Source organism: Rhinopithecus bieti, unplaced genomic scaffold (assembly GCF_001698545.2).
Source record: "Rhinopithecus bieti isolate Rb0 unplaced genomic scaffold, ASM169854v2 scaffold_13558, whole genome shotgun sequence".
NCBI lineage: Eukaryota > Metazoa > Chordata > Mammalia > Primates > Cercopithecidae > Rhinopithecus > Rhinopithecus bieti.
The window spans coordinates 236633-258524 of NW_016808198.1; positions in this window are offsets into that span (position 1 = coordinate 236633).

The following is a 21892-nucleotide window of genomic DNA, read 5'->3' on the forward strand; positions in this document are numbered from 1 at the left end:
GGTAGGTTAAAACTAGTCTAATGTCTACAATTTCATTATTTTTTCTTTTGAGATGGAGTCTCGTTCTGTTGTCCAGGCTGGAGTGTAGTGGCACAATCTCGGCTCACTGCAACCTCCGCCTCCCAGGTTCAAGCGATTCCCTGCCTCAGTCTCCTGAGTAGCTGGGATTACAGGTGCCTACCACCACACCTGGCTAATTTTTGTATTTTTAGTAGAGACAGGGTTTCACCATGTTGGTCAGGCTGGTCTCGAACTCTTAACTTCAAGTGATCCATCCATCTCTGCCTCCCAAACTGTTGGGATTACAGGCTTGAGCCACTGCCTATAATAATTTTGTATTATTCAACCTACTTAATAGCAGGTGGCATCGAATACAGTGTATAACTTTGGTGGCCAGTGGGTCATACTCCAATGGCTCTGAGGTCTCTTACTATTGCGCTTCAGAATCTGCAGGGTTCTAAGGTCTACCTTCACATTGGTTTTAACAGGAGAGTACCACATCTACAAGTTCGATATCTTTTTCACATGTTCCAGAGAATCATAGTTTGCATCCAGCTGAGACATTTCAAGAAAGGAACTTTGAAGTCACTTCTGACCTGGACCCTGCTAATTTACCTAACAGGGATATCTTACTAAAAACGGCTACTAACTTGTTCTGCAGAATCACAGAGCCTGATTATCTTTCAAGATTAAAAATGTATGAGCCCTGTGATGCATCAATTCTACTTCTTGATCATTTGTCCAACAAATACTCCCACATTCAAGCAAAATGACTTATGTTTAAGAATATGCATTGCCATTTTGGTTGGTAAAAGCAAAAGACTATTTTCAACTGGTTAATAAATTTGACACATCAATACAGTAGAATACAATAATGTATCTCAAGATACTGTATTAAGTGAAAAAAGCAAGACAGTGTTATGGTATGTTTCTGTTTCCATGAAACGGTGGAGCAGAGTGTGTGTGTGTGTGTGTGTGTGTGTGTGTGTGTATGCATGCATACATGCATAATTGTATGAACACAGAATATCTCTAGATGGATATACATGACAATAATAGTTGCCTCTGAGGAGGGGAACTGGTTGGTACAGGAAAGGGAAGGAGACATCTTTCAGTATATGTCATTTTGTACATTGTAAATTTTCTACCATGTGGATCAATTACTTATTTTTAAAAAGTAATAACTTTCTTAAAACGTAGGTTTTTCCTTAAGTGCATAAGACTGAGCATTAAAAGTATAATCCTGGCTTGATATTGACTGATGGATAAGTCCCTATCATTGACTCCTCATATAGTTAGGATGACCCAGGCCTTATACACCTGGTTCTTTCCAACCCTCTAAGAAGAGGTTGAAGTATTTATGCAAAGGACCATGTCTTCACTGACGTAGAACTCCAGGACCACCCTAAAGCTTCCTGAGTTTGCTCCTTCAAGGCTTGGGGGAAGGCAGGATCACATCAAGCAAATTAAGCATAGATATACATACAGATCTGTGTGTGTGTGTGTGTGTGTGTATGTGTGTGTATGTGTGTGTGTGTGTGTATTTATATTTAAAAGCACCAAGAACAGTGCCTGGCCCATAGTAAATGTCCACAATTTACTTTATACAATATTAATCCACCTCTACAACATAAAATTGCCAAAATTCTTGGAGGTAGAGCATTCTTTTGAGTAAGCAACATATCTCCCCTATAATTTTGAAAGCCATTTGAAGCCCAAATGAATAAAGATTTCCTATTCAAGTAGAATCATTTTTTAAGTGCTACACAGCAAGCACAACAAAACCTGAAGTAGTGTTTTTTAAGGTTGTTTTATTTCTGGTTTGGTTTCTTGCCTTTACCCTCTAATTGCCAAGTAAAGCTAAATCAACATTAATCCTTATGCAAAGGACCACAATATAATCTTCAAGCCGATTTTAGATATGAAGACTTTGAGGAAAGAGCAGAAGAAAGCAAATTACAGTCAAGAAGGACCTGTCCCATTATGTTTTTGTTTTAGCAGCCATCGTGCCACCCAAACTCTCCCTGAAAACAACTCCAGTCTTTAATAGCCTGAGCAATTCACAAAACTTGGGGAAAAGCAATGGAAAAACAAGTCTGTGTTGCACTTAGATGTTTCCATTTGGCTTTTTTCTTTCCCTTACTTTTGAAAACACATAAGCAAAACTATTAGAATATCTCTAAATAAAGCCTCTGGCTGAGTAACTCCCAAGTGGATCCTCTGCATCTCAACCAAGGATGCCATCTGTCCCACTTTGCCACCTACCTCCAAGTTTCCTTCAGTCAAAGCTCTCTGTAGCATCATGATACATGTATCATTTCCCCTTTAAAATACATTTTCACTTTTAAAGGGAAATGAAAAAATATGGTTGTTTAAATTTAATTTAAAACAGAATTTGAAAATCAGCTGGGAAGATGTATGTAACATGTATAAGACAGAGAAATTGCTATTTTTAATAAATATTCTAATATCCCATTTTTTAATGAGCAAAGAATATAAACTGGCCATTAAGTATATGAAAAAGAATTGGCCGGGCACGGTGGCTCACGCCTGTAATCCCAGAACTTTGGGAGGCCAAGGAGGGCGGATCACGAGGTCAGGAAATTGAGACCATCCTGGCTAACAAGGTGAAACCATGTCTCTACTAAAATACAAAAAATTAGCTTGGCGTGGTGGTACATGCCTGTATCTCCCAGCTACTCGGGAGGCTGAGGCAGGGGAATTGCTTGAACCTGGGAGGCGGAGCTTGCAGTGAGCCGAGATTGCACCATTGCACTCAAAAAAAAAAAAAAAACGAAAAGAAAAAAAGAAAGAAAGAAAGAAAGAAAGAAAGAAAGAAAGAAAGAAAGAAAGAAAGAAAGAAAGAAAGAAAAGAAAAAGAGTCAAACTTTGCTATTTAAAAATACAAACTAGGCCGGGCGCAGTGGCTCAAGCCTGTAATCCCAGCACTTTGGGCGGATCAGGAGGTCAGGAGATCAAGACCATCCTGGCTAATACGGTGAAACCACGTCTCTATTAAAAAATACAAAAAACTAGCCGGGCGAGGTGGCGGGCGCCTGTAGTCCCAGCTACTCTGGGGCTGAGGCAGGAGAATGGCGTGAACCCGGGAGGCAGAGCTTGCAGTGAGCTGAGATCTGGCCACTGCATTCCAGCCTGGGCGACAGAGCGAGACTCCGTCTCAAAAAAAAAAAAAAAAAAAAAAAAAAAATACAAACTAAAATCAGTGCTATTTCATTTACCAAACTGGCAAAGATCAACGTTAATGGTATTATTTCATATCTGCTACCACATGGGGAAATAGCAGTCTCATCATTTGCTGTGAAATTACAATTCAATACCTTTCTAAAGTACTTTAAAAAGTAAAAATTTTCTCAATCCATTCATTTTACTTTCTAGTATGGGCGGTTCAGTGGTAGAATTCTCACCTGACATTCATTTTACTTCTGGAAAGTATTACATGGAAGTATATAAAGACGTGTAAAGTTAGCTCTAAGGTTCATCGTAACAATATCATTTGCAATTGCAAAAATATGTTAGAAGGATCCTGTCCATCATTAGAACACTGGCTAAGTAAATGATGAGGCATCTACAGAATAAAACGTTTATCAATATTAAAGTAACATATATGAGAAGATGGATATTGCACATTCTTGAGTGAAATAAAAAGCAATTTACAAAAGAGTATGGTCCACATATATGTATAAATCTATAGAGTGTTTATAGAAATGTGTTTTGGCAAAAATGTTAATGTGATTTTTTCTGCGTTGTAGGATTTCACGTGTTTTTTTTTAACTATCTTCATTATATTTTCTGCATTATTTGAATTTTAAACTTTAAATGTGTTGATTTTACAAAACAAAAGGCTCTTTTTTTAAAAAAGGAGATAGTGAGTCTCCTTCGAAAAGCATCTACTCTATGCGTAGAAAGATTCAGTTTTCTTGGGAACTTTTACTACCCATTAAAAGAACTGCACATTATTTTACTGCTTGAAATCCTCTGAATAAATTTGTAGCAATTCCCTTCTGAGGACTCAGTCTGGAAAGATTAACCAGTGATTTTGGTTTAAGAAATGAAGTCTATTAAATGGTCTTAAAAACAAAAGTGGGCATCATTGTTCATGCAAATTATTGGTACTTTAAAAGATCCTGAGCTTCAGTGAGCAGTCTTTCTCTTCCTTTGCAAGCTAGTTTAAATCACGGGAAAAGGCAATGGGGATGGAGCCCTGTAATGGAAGCATCTGCCTCTCCTACACATTTGGGATGAGGACTAACAGACCTTCTAAACTTTAGCGTCTGAGTGAGCCTTTGAAACGACAGCAGGGCTTTGATTTTGTGGTTAAAATTAAAGATCAAGGTGAGCACCCAGTGCCTGAAGACCTCCCCTGATGGAAATGAATAAACACTTGGCTCTAATACCTATATCCAGCTAGAATACAAATAGAGCATATTATCAGCCATCAGAGCATGTCGTCCCCGAGTAGCAGTGGACTGAGAAGCAGACTTTAAATCAAAGTGAAGGCGAGCACCCCAGTGCCCCTCATCAACCATTCCTCAGCTGGAATCCCTATGGAGCCCAGAGAGACGGGGAGAAGGGGTACCCCCTGCTTAGTCAGCCAGATCAGCAGAACCAACCCTGGGATTCAACAAGGCGTCAGGTGTATTCAGTGTACACAGATTCTCATTTGCCTCTTGCACTGTCTGGCAGATTGCTTCTTTACAAACCTCCAGAAGGAGGCAAATTGCTGGGTAGGGTATGGGGAAAGAAGCACACTCATATACTGCTAGTGGGAGTATAAACTGGTGCATGATTTGGGGAGGGGGACAATTTGGTAGTGTCCGTCAAATTTTAAAATGTACATTCAGTGTAACGCAGCAACTTTAGTTGTAGGAGTCTAGCTTCCAAATTTTTAGCACAAGGAAGTATACTACAGTATTATTTATAATAGGAAAAGTTCCAAACAACCTAAATGTCCATCACTACAGAATGTTGTATCCATACAATGGCATAATGTGTGTACTCTAAGAACAAAATAATATGACAGTGACTTGCAAAGATAATCTCTGTTAAATGACCTTCCACCAGAAAAAAAACCAGAACCTTTATTCCATAAATGAGTATATATAAGTGTATGTATGTAAATGTCTAGTTAGCATGAAAAATAACTTGAAAGATTATATCATAAACATTATATGGATTCTGCTAAAAAAAAAAAAAAGATGTGGTTGGAACTGAAATGAAAGTAGGAGAAACTGACTTCCTACCTTACAAATTTATGTATTGTTTAGATTTAAGTGTTTTCCTCATCATGTGTACTATTATTTATTAATCTAAAGGGCCAAATCTATTTCTGTACACTCAGCAGTTTGTGCCAAAGTTCTGTTCATGGAGATAGATGTGATTGTGTGTGTGTGTGTGTGTGTGTGTGTGTGTGAGAGAGAGAGAGAGAGAGAGGGAAAGAGAGGAATGGAAGGAGGGAGGAAGGGAGGGAGGGAAGGAGAGAGGGAGGGAGGGAGGGAATAGAATAAGTGGAAGACCTGAAAGGTAAATGAGAGGGATGGCAGAGAGGACAGATAAATAATTTGAATGACCAGAAAGGACTGTCCTATAAAAGCAAGAGAAGAGAAGCCCAGAGGGAAGGAGTAAATTAGAAATCATAAGAAATCATAAATCAACATTCATAGATGAACCAGGACCTAGAAGGTTCAGGATTCCATAGAATTCCATACATGCTCTAATCTGTCCCTATATCCTTCCAGTGTGCCCTCGGGTCTGTCCTAGCACAATCACCTCTATCCTCTACTTTGAGGGACCTTCACTTTCTCTTCCTGACACTGGGCTGTTCCTCTGCAGCCCCTCAGGTGGTAGCTTCTCTCCACATCACTCAAACCACAGGGCCTGCCTTCTCTGGCACTTTCATACTTGTTTCTTCCTCTCTAAAATCTTCCAGCTTTGACTCTCATACCATCAGACTATCCCACATTGGTGGCTATCCAGCTATCCCCACACTGGTAGCTGAAGTCTACAGGCTCCCAAGTTTTTCCCACTCATTCTTCGAAGACTTTAGCTCTTGTCTCACCATCCCTCCTCCCAGCATGGCCCCTGCCTTAATTCTTCAGAATTTCAGTATCTATGATCCTTTCAGTGCTCTCGCTTTTCAATTCCTTGGCCTCCGTTGCTCCAGCTACCACCCACTCCCATGGTCTTACTCTATACTTTGACATTCATTTCACCCCTCCATCATCTCCATTTCACTCTCCAACTATCACTTACTATCTTTCCTGCTCACTCCATCACTTCAACAATTCATTGACCCACTGAAATCTAAAATCCTTTAATCCTATCACTTCTCCACTGGCCTTTATCCCCTCAGGTTTTCACTTCCTTTTCTACCCAGTTTAGATTCCAAGGAATCAACTGTTTGCACACACAAGTAACTCCCTTGCTTCTTTCTCTCCCTTCATCTTACTGGCTGTCCTTGCGAAAGCCCAATCCTAACCAAATCCAACTCTCAGCCTACTCTGTACCTGAACTGACTGTGCCTAGAGAAAAATATACACCAGTGAGGTGGACTGGGCCCCCAGAGATGCCCAGAAACCTTGTACAAGTCTCCTGTTATTTCACACACCTGTTCTCTAGATGACTCCCATTTTCCCGCCTCATCTCAAACCCACAGTGTCTCTTCCTCCATCTTCTGAAATAATGACCTGACTTACAATTTTACTGAGAAAATCAGAAGAGAATACGCACCTCCACCACATCCTGCTACACTGTATCTGAGCTGCCTACTCTGCTTTGCCCCATTATTGTGAGTGGATCATCCATGCTTCCAAGTAGACCAACACTTCCATTTGTGTACTAGGTCCTATTTCTTCTTGCCTTCTCATGGACACTGATAAGACAATTCTCCACTCCTTCCTTGCATCATTAATTTTTCCTTCGCTAGTGAATGATTTCCCAACAGAATCCAAACATGAAGATTTTTTCTCCCAACCTTTAAAAAACCTTGATCTCTATCTACTGCTCCATTTTTCTGCTTACCTCTTTGCAACAAAAATCACTGAAATAGTTATAGGTACTTGTGTTGCCTCAAATTTCTCTCCTTTCATTATGTTTTTATTCCAATATTCTATTCCTACTAGTCACTTTCCCCAACAATCCATGACATATTGATAAATCCAACAGTCAATTCTCAGTTCTCATCCAACATGGCCTATTTACAGTATTTAACACTATAGTTGTTTAAAGGTTGATCGTGTTCTGCTTCCTCAAACACTTTCTCCAATTGGACTCTTGTGTGCCAGCCTTTCCTGGTTATCCTCCTGCCTTTCTAGGGGCTTCCCTCAATTTCTCTTCATCTTCCAGACCTCTAAACACCAACATGTCCCAAAGCTTGATCCTTAAGCGTCTTCTCTTCCTATATTGACTTCTTTGTTGACTTTATTCAGTGTTTAGCTTTAAAACTCCAGACTCATATGCTCCACTCTTACATGACATTTTTACTTGGATTTCTAATAGGCATCTCACACTCAGTATATCCAACACCAAATTCTTTGCCTTTTTGCAGAAACCTCCTCCTCAGTCTTCCTCACCTCTATAATGACAAATCTGTTCTAGTTTCTCAGGGCAAAACCTGGACATCATCCTTGACTCTTCTTTGACTCACAGCCTTATCCAATCTATTAGGATATTCTTTAAAATATATCCAGAATCCAGTTATCTCTCACAACTACCACTGCTACCATCATCAGCTTTTACCTGGATTACTGTAACAGTCTCCTAACTGCGTTATGCATTGTTGTGAATGCTGCTGGTTGTTTCACCACATGTGGGTCAATACAGGTTGACCAATTGACCAATTCTACTTACAGTTTGCTGTGGACATGTGACTAAGTTCTGAACAAAGGAATGTGACCAGAAGGAATGTGTGCCAGTTTCAAGATAGACCATGAACCTAAAAACCATAGACACACCTCCTGCACTCTCTCCACTTATGAACCAGAACCTGGAGGAACCTGTGGTTCATGTAGATAAAGGCAATGGCCTAACGGATAGAGAATCCTAGATGTCTGGAAAACTACATAAAGCAAGCTCCCTGCTACCCTGAAACACACACCTCAGACTGTTAGATAAAAGAAGAATGAACTCTTATTCTCTTTAATCCACTGAATTGTTTCTGGGGCTAATTTTTACAGAAATTTAGCCTTACCCTAACTAAAACAAGCACCTCAAGTATAGAACCTAAAACCTACAAGCTCCTCAAAAGCTTGAAAAGATATTTGAATTCTTGCCCTCATCCCCAAAATTAGTAGCTCCGAAATATGGAGAAAAAAAAAAAAAAAAAAAGGAAGCAACTGTAAAGTCAGCATTGGTCAGGTGCTGTGTTCACTCTTGTAATCCCAGCACTTTAGGAGGCCAAGGTGGACAGATTGCTTAAGCCCACAAAATTCAAGATCAGCCTGGGCAATATGGCAAAACCCTATCTCTACAAAAAAAAATTTTTTAATTAGCCGGGTGTAGTGGTGCATGCCTGTAGTCCTAGCCATTCAGGAGGCCGAGGTAGGAGGGTCACTTAAAGTGGAGGTTGCAGTGAGCCAAAATTACAGCCATTGCACTACAGCCTGGGCGACACAGTAAGACCCTGTCTCTCTCTCTCTCTCTCTCTCTCTCTCTCTCTCTCTCTCTCTCTCTCACACACACACACACATAGTCAGCACTGATAAATGTTTACATGACTAAAAATGTTGACATCATGTCAACACACCAGCTGCAACTCAACTTATATGTCATGTATAAATGTAGTAAAGTTTAATCATAAAAATGAAATGAATAATTCATTCCTAATGAAATTCAAATTTATCAAAATTATTTTAAAACAGTTTATAGCAAATAATTATGTTGAAGTATGGGTCATGTTATCATTTGATATGATGTGGGGTAAGGCTCAAAGTAAAAGCACTTAGGTCCTAGCATGGTCTTAAATGATGCTACCTGACCCTGCTATTTACTAGCTGAGTTACCTCGGTCACTCGGAAGTTGCTCAAACTTCTGAGACTTTTTCAGAAGTTTCCATTTTCTGAAAAATGGGAAGAGGGCAGAAAATAATACCTGTTTTATAGGCTTGCAAAAGAACAAAATATATACTAGTTTTGAAAATACTTTACACACATTGTAGGAACATATGGGATGAGTAATATTACATTATATATTTCCATAAAATCTCAGTGTTTGAAAGAAGTCTAAAAATCACTTAAGTGCCCACATATCAAATAACTTATCTGGAAAGAATTTTTTAAACACTGATAGCAAATCCTCTGTCTCCAAAGAGTCTCATTAAGTAGGCCTTGGGATTCCATATTTTTAAAGCTCCCCTATGCATAAGATACTGATAGTGTTGGTTGCTTTCAGTAGGTAAGAAGGGGGTGGCTGTATGACTGGATAGGAAGAATTTTCACAAAATATTTTCTGAACTATAGAATTTTGAACCACATGAATGTATTTTCATTTTGACAAGTAATCATATTTAAATTATTTAATAAATTAACCAATAGATAAAATAAGTATTTCTGGAATGATTCTGACCCTGATACAGTTTGGGAAGTAGGTTAATTTCCCTAACCACTCCTTCATGCAGGTTGAGTCTTCCCCACACCCCAGATTCCACATGAACATTCCCAATGTCTTCACTCCCCTTACCTTACAAAGCAGCCCAGGCAGTTGTTAGCATATTGTTCTGTGTATGTCTGTGTCAAAGTGAGGGATGCTATAGACATCATCACTTAGGTGGGAGCCATAGCATAATCTCTGACCCACAGCATAACTGAATTCATCAATGACAGTGAGGAATTTGATAACAGGATTTACTGGATATAATTCTGGTGGGTCGCTGTCTGTCACCAAGACAGAAAACTGACATTGATTTTATCTTCAGATTTTTGCTTGACCTACCAATGTGATTGTGACTCTGGTTATCAGGGAGCTCTCAAAATGGGATAAGAGCCCTTGTTTAATCAGCATTGTGTCTGCCTTGTCCCTGATTCTTATTATTTAATGCAAATGGGCTTCCTTATTACCTAACATAGTAGGTTCAAGCTGGGAGAGCCAAACAAACTGAAGCTACAAAATGCAAGCAACTGAGCACTCTTTCGTCCTAGGGACAAAGTAAATAAATGTGTCAATTCCCCAACCCAAACGCACTACAATAACCAAAGAGAAGAAATCACTTCTAAAGACTTGAATGGAAAGTGTTTAATTTTGTACTTGGTTCCACGATTTTGGAATGGAAACCAGTCCTTTCAACTCAGAAGACTATACCAATTGCCCCTATTTTCCCCACCTCCACTACCAAATTCCTATTATTTGTTCTCATTTGAATGGTCTGAAACTGTCAAGTAACAGAAAGGTTGTTATCAATACTGCATCTGCCCCAGATGGATTAGAGGGAGAATGATGTTTGTGGCTCCCTGTAATCCCTCCATGGACTCCAGGACTTTGAGTTTCTCCAGGGAATGTGGCAAAGCCACAGGAAATCCCCAAAAGCAAAATGTTGCAGGCTGCTCTCTGGTTTAGCCACCAAACACAGAAAAAGTAATGCAGGCAAAAAAAATTAGAGAAAACTCTTCCTTGTCTGCAAATCAGAGGCGGTTGAACGCATGAGTTGTTTTATTCCTCGTGAGGTCCACTGTTGCCTGTCAGTCTCTAAGGAACACATACCTTTATGCATGTCTTCTGTTTCCAGAGTGAACCCCAAAGCCACCTGCTTCAAGTAGCCTCATATGGAGTCGGAGATGTATACTGATGTTGCCTCCAGTCTCATTCTGTTTCCAAGCCCACAAATAGATTCGAGGGAGGCTTTGAACATCTTTATATTCTCTGTGCTTGAGTTCCTCTAAATCGAATGGCATTTGCCATTCACTTTCATCATGGAATTGAGGGGAAGTAGCTACAATGGGATTTGTAAAAAAGATTTTTGAGCAGATTGTAAGGAGAGAACAATGAGTCATAAAGTAGCCATTCTTTACTCTTTCAAGCAGTAATTCATATTTATTGAAATTCATAGTGCTCACATAAGCTATGGGAAGACAGCAAGGGAAGCAGAGCATAGGTGAGTGTTCTAACAGAAACATAGAGTAAGAAAACAGAATAATATTAGCTGAAAAATTCAAGTTCCTTACATCAAAAAATTTAGGATCACAAGCAATATTATAAGCAATTCTGAAAATATTTTCTTTTTTCTACTCTGATGAATTTTGTTGGCATTTGTTGTATTAAAATCTCAGCATATGCTTTATTAAAATGAATTTGGTATAAACAAAACAAAATTTTTCAGCCTATTTGTCACAATTGTAGAGTGTTGAATTTTTAACAAAGGACTTAAGGATGCCCAAAATATTTTATTTAAAAATGCTCCTTACACTATAGGTGAATTGGGCAGAGAAATAAACACATTATAGGTGGTCTTCCTAGAGCATCCAGGCCTTAAAATAACCTCAATTGACATTAACAGGTAGGTATTTTTAAATCAAGTATAATTTACTGTCATTTTAACAACAGCAAAGACAGAGTTGAAACTAATGTTTTTATGCCATATTTGTGCCTAAAAATATTTTCAGACTGTAAAACCATGGGTACATCAATATTTGGGGAATATTTGTTTACTTAAAAAAACGCATATTCAGAGATGCATTTTGCCTCCTAGCAATTTTGCTTCTTTTGGATGAAAAGATGCTATACTATTTGTACTACATATAGAAATTGAGGAAACCTTGATGCTATTTGCCTCCTAATTTTAGCTTCTTTGAAGTCTGCTTTCTGTTCCAACATATCAGCCTTGTATTAAACACCAAAACAGGGAAAGAAAGAAACCCCTATATCAAATACACAGAAGAGATAAACAAGGTGTTAATTTTTTCAAATATTATTTCTAGAGTTTTGCATACTACCTGCATACGACCCACAGCAGGGAGGGGCCTAAGAAGAGGTAAGCCTGGAGCACAGTGAAATGTGATCTTGCCGAAACCCCATCAAAGATCTGTTTGATTGATTTTTCTTCGCTGCAAACGATCAGAAAGTAGCAGTGACAGAAAAAGTCCTTAAAATTCGACAATCACTAGGGCATACTTCATTTCATCACACAAATAGGGAGTTGAAAGTTCGCCACTAGTTCTATGGGTTTCTTCTTGCAAGACAGACTCTTTAACACCCAAGTTTTGAAACTATGAACTACAGTATTCCACAGATGATTGTGCCTGGTGTTTAAAAGGCCCCTGCAGAGGTCTAGTCAAAATATTTACATTCCTCTCTGAAACTGTAATGCAAAGGAAAAGGGAAAAATCGTGAGAGGACAAATCAAAAGAAAAACTTTCCTTCCCCGGCAGCAAGAAAAGATGTTAGGTCGCTGGGTTTTCTGCAGACAGCCCTGTTCTCTTCGTTTAGATCAGGTGCCCATCACACACCTTTCCAACGGACGTACATCTATAGCAAGGTGCATTAACTGCATTCTGTGTCAAAATTAGGGCTGTATCCATTTCTGAACACATGTGGTTAACAGAAAGCCTCATCATCCCGCCGTAAGTGGGTGTGTTTAATTGTCCATGCGTGTTCCCCGAGGCGCTGCATGGGCGCTGTAAATAGATGGGTGAGTGATGGGCACGTATATTTTCTCCATAAAGTGCAGCCACTAGCTCAAAGTGAGCCAGACTCTGGCAAGGAAAACTGTTCGAGGCTGGGTGGCGGCGAGGATGGGATGGGGGTGGGGAGGAGGAGCAGGAGGGGGCGATGATAATAGCGAAGGAAATGACCCAACTCCCTCCCTTCTGTTTTCACAATCTGCGTCACGCTCCTGTACGCTCCCGGCCCGCGGCGGACGAGCGGGCGGCCGCGCACGCCGGGTCAGGCCGGGCACCAGCCTGGCGGTCGCCTCCCAAGCTCCGGGTCCGCCAGCCGCTCGGCTGCCCGCTGTAGGCCCCCTAAAGAAGCCGAGGTGGGCACTCGGCCTGGCGCCTGGGGGCTGAGCCCAGGACCAACAGAACTTCTCCCAACCCAGCGCCCCTAGACGTGGGACCGGCTGGCCTCACTGGGCGCGGGGCTCGGGTCTGCAAGGAGGCGCCGGGAGCGCGGAGGGGAGACTCCTTAGTCTCCCGGGCTGTGGCGGTGCAACTCCCGCCGCCTGCGTTCTAGACAGAAAAGCCCCTTCTGACCATGCATTAGTAGTACTACTCCATTATTCCTGTTAAAACAAGTTAAAAGTAAGGGTTGAGCCCGAAGGCCCCGGGAGGGGGGTCATGTGCGCCCCCGTCACTCTGGCTCCCCTCGCTTCTCCGGTTCGAGTTATGCCATCAAGCTAATATATTGTGACTGCTCTTCTCTCCTGTGACAAAGGCTTGCAGCTGCCTCCAAATCAATAGATGTCAAAGAAATATGAAAACAATCATGACACAAAACTTAAATCCTGGCTGGAGCCTACATAATCAGAACTGTGCTTCTGTTCTTCAAGCCACCGATTAATTTATCCCAAACTTTAGTCAAATTTTTATTCCGGTACCTTTTTCCCAGCAAATCCTGCTACATCTGTCGGGTTTGTAATGTAATTTGTAATTACTGCCCTTCATGTGGTCCGGTGCCTTGAACCATCTTTAATTAAAAGCATAATTAAGGGAAGATCTAAAGAAAGACAATTACCAGATGGTCTTTTTTTAGAGGCGGTAGTTGCGCAGAGAGGGGCTCGGGTCTGTCCCCGGGACCCCGTGCCTTGGGAGGGGGCGGCGGGCCCAAACAGCGCCTGCGCACTGCGGAGGCCTTGGCCTGGCTCATACCCCGGGTCCCTCCCCCACCCCACCGGGCCACACCCCTCCACACCCCGCCCTGGCCCTGAGGCTCCACCGAGGCCGCGCCCAGAGGTGAGCGCCAGGGTCCCCGCGGTGCAAAGAGACTCTGGTTTTCTTCGCTTTTCCCCGGGGGTCGCGGGATGTGGGGGTGACTCCCCAGCAGAGAGGCTGGGACAAGATCAAGGCCTAGGCAACTTTCAAATCTGCGAAGGGGCCCCTGGAGCCGGGCCCATCCCGCCCTGCACGCGAGCCTGAGAGCTCTGAAGCAGAAAGAAGGAAAGGACGCGAAGGCTGGAAGGGAGGGGAAAGAATGAGAGAAGAGTGTTTGCCCCGCCAGGTGACAACCTTGCGAACAGGCCCTGGCCTAGGTCCTCCCTGACTGGGTCTGATTAGGGTGGGAGCTGGGGGATCTTAGCCCTGCGGGCCTGGGAATCCCTGGGACAACAAGACAGACTGGGAGCGCCGTCGCCCGCAGCCCCGTCGGGCAAAGTGGCCCCTTGACAGCGATTCTCTCGGCTTTCGGCTCCTGGGTGTCCATTGGTCCCCGGGATTTTCAAAACAAGTTCCGGGGGAGAGGAACAAACCCACTCTCCACTCCTATCCCATCCCCACGTCCCTGAAATGAATAATGCAGGCAGGAGTCAAGATTTCTGCATTAGCACCGCGTTGTCCCGGCGGCTGGCGCTAGGATCCCGAAGTCGAATAATGGAAATTAAACTGTTGTTGTGTGGCGGGGATGTCATTATGTGACTGTTCATATTCAAAGTCAGGCAGCAATGAATTGTAATCATTTCAATTATCTTCAATACACTTTGTTTAGGACACAAGTTGTCAAAGATTAAAAAAAAAAAAGTACATTCTTGAGGCTCCGTGGGTCCATTTTCCAGATGGTTTGTTGCTCTTGCTGCCTGATTTAGTTTCCGCTTTTATTCCCCAGCCTCAGATTCTCTTGCAGAGACTCCGCCGAAGTGAGCGAGCCCCGGCAGCCCTCGCGGCTTCTCTGGCACTGCGGGCCGGCTACACTGGTCAAGAATCGGCCTCCTTGGGCCTGGCGCGCGCATTTTGGTTGCTTTCAGATTTAATTAACTTTAAACAACAAATATGCCTGGAGCTCTGGATCTGGTGTCGCCTTGGGGAAGGGGGACTTCGTATTATATTTTGCGTTCTTCCCAGCCTGGGGCGGGGTGGGGGCTGGCGGCAGCAGCCTGCACCCACCTCCCCAGGCCGGCGCTGCGCGTCAGAAAAGCACGTGCTGACTGCACCCACGGCTCCGACAGAGCCCGGACTGTCTCCTTCCAACCCAGAGAAAGCAGGGAAAAGCCAGGATCCCCGGAGCCTGCCGTCCTTTGTTGAAACTACCCTCTGCCCAGTGGTCACTCTCTCCTGTGCCTGAACGTGGGGGTGCGACAAGTTGGATGTGGTGTCCTTTCTGAAGTATGCCTTCGAGCGCCCTCCGCTCCCAGACTGGGCAAAAAGAGTAGGGGTCGCCTTTGAAGCCCAAGTTCGCGGCTCCTGTTTGGACTAATCCCGATCTTTACACTAATATCGCCTCTCGGGTTTTCATTATACTCATTTGGGAGGAAATGAGCTCTTGCCGGGCAAATAGCGCCCTGCACCCCACTTCTCATAGCTGTGCAGGCCCGGGGCCTGAACAACCCCGCAGGCAATCCGGGAGCTGTCGATATTATATTTGTGAAATGTCCTTTTGTTGAGGCTTTTAACACCTTCTTATAACGAATCATTTGTTCTTTTCTCTTTAATTTTGATAGACAATTAGCCATCAGAGATACACCAGTTGACTGTAACCGAGCATTAAACTCGCCTTTATGTAACGCTAATTTAGCATAGCTGCTTTGTTTAACTTTGCTGTATAAGAACCAGGTTTTGTAGCAAAAAAAAAAAAAAAAAAAAAAAAGGTGTAATTTTATGTGGGGCTTCATTTCTTTTGGCCCTGTACACAGTTAGCCCTCTCCTCTTTGTGAAGCGTTCTGCTGGGGCCTGACGCCATTTCCCGTGCCTAGCACCTGCAGGCTGGGGGGAGAGAGGGAATTAGCATTGATATAGATTTAGTTGAAATGTAATCTCTTAAATCTGTCCAAGATTCGGGGAGATAATTACACTTTCACTGAATTGCCAGGGGTCAGCGTCTCTGAGGACCTGAGGAGTTGATTTACTAACAATAGTGTTACATAAAAAATGGCGTTTGAGATTATAATGTTAATGGCTGTGGTCGCTGGGGAATGCGCCCGCTTCCAACTAATTCCATGTAACTTGTTTTTTTGCCTCCCTTTTCCTCCCTCCCTTTCTTCCAGGCTCCGTCTTTGCAGGGATTCAAAGCCTTCGCGGTGTTTAATTTGGCGGCAGGCTCCAGTAGGCTAAGACCAGAAGCTCTGGAGCTTGGGGTTGACGCTCTTGTTCTGGGAGTGTTTGTGGTGACAGGTTGGGGCCTCGACAGCAAGGTTGGCCTCTATCCCATGAGGACGAGGAGTAGGATGCGGGGTCCGAACACCAGGCAGCCAGGCTGAGGAGCGGAGGGAGACGGCTGCACCCAGAAGAAGCCCTCCCTGGCCTGCAGAAGACGGGACCTCTCCGGCCGGCGGCGGCCTCGCGCCTTCGGCCGCGTCCGGAGGCTGCCCCGCCTGCCCGGAACGGGCCCTCCCAGCTTCCTGCGGCCTCGAACTTCCCGGCCCCGAAAGGACCAGGCCCTGTTTTGCGCCCTACTCGCCCTTCTAGGCCATGCTTCCCACCCAGCAGCCTCAGACACGGGGACGCTCACTTCCCGCCCAAACTTTCCTTTCCAGCTGGACTTCGGGGGGAGGACGAGACCTGAGTTCAGACAGCCAAAGCAAGTCCAGATTCTGCTTTGGCATGGGGGTTAACTTTAAAACCAAAAAACCAGCCTCCTTTGGGGTGAAGACGGTTGCAGAGTTTACAGTCCCTGCACACTCTTTAAACCTCACCCACAGCAGTCCCCAGTCACAGTCACAACACCTAGACTCCCCCAGAAATCTCATGGCCTCCCCTAACTTGTAGCCCCAAAGGGTGACTCCAGCCCTTTGCTCCTCTGAAAGTCTCACTTGCTCTAGGTAAATGGCCTCAGATTATCAGGGACCCACTGGCAAACTCGTTCTTACCCATGGGTCAAGGAAGAGCCATGGGAACTGTACCAGAATCAAAGTCTGAAGAGGGAAAAGCAGCTCTTCCTAGGTAGGACACAGGATCGGTTCCCCGGCGTCATTGGGCGCGTGAGTCAGAGAAGGAGTTGAGCGCTCAGGAGCAGCCTCAGGCCACAGCAGGTTTCAGTGGCCTAGACCTGCCCACAGGATGTGACCATTGTTGAGATCTTGTGTCCAGGAGCTCAGAGTTTCCTATGAGGGCAAGACTTTGGAGAGCGAAAGGGGGTGCCTCTGCCCTCTACCTCTTACTCCTTACATTGGACTCCAGGAGAGAGAGAGAGCAGGACTTGTCCTGTCAGACCTGGGCACAGGCCTCACCCAGGGTCTCCCTTGATCTGGGAGCTTTGCTTCCATGAAAAAAGGGTGCTGGACCTGTGAACTGGGGGTCCCAGCAAAAGAAGCAGCTGCACTTAGACTATCACACTCTCACCCACCTTATGGAGCCCCAGGCCTACAGCCTGGCCATGCAAACCCGAGTGCCCTCCGACTTGCCAGAATGCGAGAACACAGCTGGAGAGACCCTGATGCCCAAGCCCAGATGCCCAAACCCTTGGCGCTGGGGGGCGTCGCTGCACCCCACACATGTTTACATCGGTGCCCCCTTATCTTATATGTAACAGCAATATATATGTTAATTGAAAACTTCTGAATTTAAAAAGGTTGTGACAAGTTATAATTTGTCCTGTCAATGCCTGGAATCCTTATTTATCTCTTTAGCTTGCCTCTCGCTCACGCCTGTCAGCTAACAGCTTGCCTAACTCGTTGACTTCCTCACTCATGGCACGGAAATGACAAATGTGCTGTTTTATCCGTACAATTTATTTCATTATTGTTGCCAGCACGAAGCATCACAATCAATCATAAGGAAGTCCAGTTGGCAGGTGTCAATCTTGGTGTATTTTTGTACTCTCAGTCTATATTTAATCCAATTATAAGGGTCACGGAGTAAGTGCCAATCCTCTTGTTACAACTCACATCTTATTTAAGATTTAAAGTAAAAAAGTCAACTCGATCACATGGACCTTTTGGGGGAAGGGAGGGGACTCAGTTGAAACCCCCTCATCTCCCTCTCTCAGCCTTCCCCTGGCCTCCAATTTAAATTATGCGGCAATCCTTTTTTATTAAAGGGTTGCAGGGAATCCGAGTTTTATGAGTATTTGTGTGCAAATGAAGGCTCTCCTTATTTTGCTAAAGTAGAAGCAAGCTTAATGATGAGAGATCTTTCCGCTCATTGCCCATTCAAATACAATTGTAGATCGAAGCCGGCCTTGTCACGTTGAGAAAAAGTGAATTTCTAACATCCAGGACGTGCCTGTCTACTTTCAGTGAATTGCATCCAATCACCCCCAGGGAATTCAGCTAATGTCTCCATCTCTACCCCGACAAGGGAGAGAAAGAAATCAAACATGGTGCCACAAAGTGACTTAATATGAAAATGTTTAAAAGGAAAGGAAAAGCAGAGTTTTCTCAAATTGATTGTTGTGGAGTTTTTTGCTTTTGTTTTTGTTTTTGTGACAAAGCAAACTGGAAGGATTGGAGATTTTCCACAGAGGTCCAGAAAACTTTTTATAGTGTGGCAAAATAGTCAGAAGAGAGAAAAAAGTAAAGTAGTTCTTTAAATGAGAGCAGGAAAATAGTTTAATAGCAGAAAAACCACAGAATTGCACATAGTCATGCCATTATGCAATCCTTGAGACCGGGGCGAAGAGATGGCAAATATTATCTTTGCTAAATAGTCCCCTTTTTGACGCTAGAATTCACAAAACCTTCCTTCAGTTTTGATTTAAAATAAAAATCTTGTTAAAACAAGTTTTCTGTTTAAAAGGGAGGAAGTGGAGAGGGAAGGAAGAGAAAGAGCCACATGTACTAGCCAGTAAATTAGATTCCTTAGATGATATATTGATTACTGGCTTGTACAGCTATTTGAAATGACACTCAAATATACACAGTATTTTAAATCAATTATTTAGGGGCTTTTTCCTCTCCTATTAATTTGTATATGGAAAAACTTTATTAAACCACTTTATAAGTTAGCAGTCACCCTGGAATCCTTTATTAAAAATATTGTAGAAGTTAACAGGATGCATTATCTTCTAGATTAAGTAAAATTAAATTTTAAGAGGAAAATTCATTTTTATTTTATAATTGATGGGAGACTCAGTGCCCATTCTCAATAAGAAGACAAATACTAAATCATTTCCCACCCACCTGGTAGCACAGATCCAGCGGGAGGGGCTCCTCCAATCTGGAAGGGGAGAGGAAAAAAGACACACGCCGGGAGGGGCAAAACATACCTTCGACAAGAACAGATCTCAGCTACAGTTTAAGCCAAGAGCCCATTTCTCTGCCTTCCTCTCCCTCCACTACTTCCCCTACCTCAAGGCCTCTCACCCCCATCCAGGCTCTCCACCCAGTCTCTGCTGGCTGATGGTGAAGTTCTGGGCTTCCCGGCAGTAGAGGGCCGGGGCTGACCTGGGAGCCTCCGCAGACTGGGCGGCTGCCGAGCTCGCTCACTGTGCGTTGGAGAATCAGAGCCTGAAGCTGCCCTAGGTGTCGGAAAATTTCAGTGCTACCCCCGGCTGAGGGGAGGCCTGAAAAAGAGGTTTCTTTCCCGTTTCCGGTCCTTTGCAACCCACCTACGGCCTGCCTCAGGTAGCACTCGGCATTTGGGGCTCTATGAGTCGTCGATGATGCCCCCGGGCCGCCCTTGGTGCCCTTCTGCCCGCAGTGCAAGCCATTGTGGCCTATAGAGGATGCCTCTGCCCGGGCGAGGCGAGGCGGGACCTCGTAGGCTGGGCACCACGCGGGGCCCTGCCCGGCCTCCCCCAAGGCTGGTGGCAGGCGCGGAGAGGAGCCCCCAGCACTAGTCTGCAAAGTGCTCCGAGATCCAGAGCTCCTCCGAGAATCCAGCTGAGGCAGCGGCTAAACGTGTACCTTCTCCCGCGGCGACCCCAGCGCCGGCACCCTCCCTCCCAGCCTCAGTGCCCGGGGCAAATGGAGAGCGGCTCGTGCGTTGGCCGGGAGCTCGGAAGGGCCTAGTTCGGGCCTCGCCTGCACCACCGGCGCTCCCGTGCAGCCCGAACGCGCCCTTTATTGACAGGCAGATAAGCAGGCGGGGGCCGTGGCGTTTCCAGAGTCGCTCTCGAGCACCCTGCTGGGTTGCAGGGATCTGCGCACACTTAATGGCCTGGACTCCAAACAAGCCCCGAGCAGCACTCTCGGCGGCCTCGGGTTGGAACAGTGTGGGGAGCGAGCTCCGGACAGAAACTGGCCAGCTAGGAAGGCCTACCCAGGTCCGAGGCCCATCCGAAGCCCACACGCCAAGGCGGACGGCAGAGTCTGGGAGACCTCAGGACATCTGAGGCTGGAAGCTGGGCCAGGTCCTGGAGGGGAGCAAGGGGCTTACCAAGAAACTAGGTCACTGGAGATGGCCGACGGCAACAGGGAAACCAGAACAAATGCCTGTCTTAGCGTCCCTTCCCAGCCGAGCAGGGCAACAGGACCATGGTAAGGTCTAGGCCCAGACTAGAGTGGCCAGTGGGAGGTGGTGGCTCATAGGCCTTAAGACAGCATGCCCAGGGCGTTAGGATGAAGAAATAAAGTTTGGAGAATGTAAATAAGTGAGAACATGCTGGGGAGACTTCTCAGCCAAAGCCTCCATTCTCCTCCCCACCTTCACCGCCACCCCCACCTCTACCCCTACCCTAACTCCCACCCCTACTCTGCCCTCCAGTCCTCGACGGGCTGAGCCAGACAAAAAATCAAGTCCGGCTAGGAGCTATCCGGGCTAAGAGGAGTAGGCAGACGGTCTTCCTGGAGCTGCCTCCTGGCCGGTTGCGAGGCCCCGCACCTGTCCAGGTGTGCCAGGGGCGGGAGCGGGAATCGCTAGACCTACGCCTAGGCGCCATCTGTGCTCGGCTCTCCCTCAGCCGCAGCCCGGAGCAAGACGCGCAGGGACTGGTCCTAGAACCCTCCTCTGGCCCAGGCATCCCCCTCCCTACTTCTACACACACACTCCTGGGTCCCCCCGGGCTGGGTCTCCCACAAGCTGCCTAAAGGTAATTCCACTCCCCGCTCCTTCTCCTCCCGCAAACTCCTCAAGAGACCCCTGCCCCTCTGGGCCCGACCTCCGTCGCTTTCAAATTGGAGAGCCGGATGGAAGCACAGTGGAAGGAGTTGAGAAGCCTCCTGTTTTGAGGGATGGGGGACGGGAATGGCAACGTGGGCCTAAATCTCCATTCCAAGATAACCAGGCCTAGCTCCGCTAAGCCATCTCGCAGTCCACAGAAGGTGTGAGGGAAAAACAGGCACAGACCAACAAGTCAGTGTCCTGCAGACCCCGCCGCAATTTCTGTGAGTCTTATCTTCAGAATCTGGGATTTTCCTATTTTCCTCCTCTAAGTCACAAAGTCAACAGTTAATTCAAAGTCAAAGATAAATACAATCTCCTACATTTTCTATGTGGTTGGAGCCTTTCAGCCAGGGGGCGAGGGAAGCCCGGGCAGGCCTCCTTTAGGGCTTCCCTCTCTTGAGAACCCAGCTGGCCTGGAGAGACCTTTGGCCTAGCCCTGAAAGAGGGGTCGCTGGTCGTCTTCCCGGAGCCCCCGTCTGTGCCCAGCTAGTGACTTGCGGGCTCGAGGGCCAGGTTGGGGGTACTCATCGAGCCTCGAACTCCTCCTAAAAATGATTCCTGCCAAAAGTGCCTCTCAATCCCGGTGCGGCCTTCAGGTCTCTCCGAGGAAGTGATTCCCTTGGGATCGGAGAGGGGGACAGGTTGGTTACCCAGAGAAGTAGCTGGCCAGCCTAGGGGCACAGATCTTGGGGCCCTCGTGCCCGACGGTGCCGAGGAGCGCACTCGGCAAGACTGGTTTCCTGGGGATCAACTCTACGCCC